Below are 310 nucleotides of genomic sequence, written 5' to 3' on the forward strand. Positions count from 1 at the left end.
CTCCCCCCTCCCCGGGCCCCGCTCGGTGCACGGTGTCTCCCCGGGACCGGCCGCGGTTCCCGTCCGTTCCGACACCCGGGAGATGTGAAGACACGCGGTGCTGGGCGCCTGCAGCTCTTCGCTGGACTGAAGCCATCTGTTTATATTCCTGCTCCACTTCAGGACAGATTTTTTACCTTGTTTTGGGCCAGAAGGCTGGATTTCTGTGAATACACTGCATTGCCATAAAGTTGGACAGAGATTTGAGGTCTGTCCACCCTATCGCTTTGTTCTGGATTTAATTCTAAAATTAACTGTCAAGTTTCTTTCC

The sequence above is a fragment of the Antrostomus carolinensis genome, unplaced genomic scaffold, assembly GCF_000700745.2.
Source record: "Antrostomus carolinensis isolate BGI_N321 unplaced genomic scaffold, ASM70074v2 scaffold21305, whole genome shotgun sequence".
Taxonomy (NCBI): domain Eukaryota; kingdom Metazoa; phylum Chordata; class Aves; order Caprimulgiformes; family Caprimulgidae; genus Antrostomus; species Antrostomus carolinensis.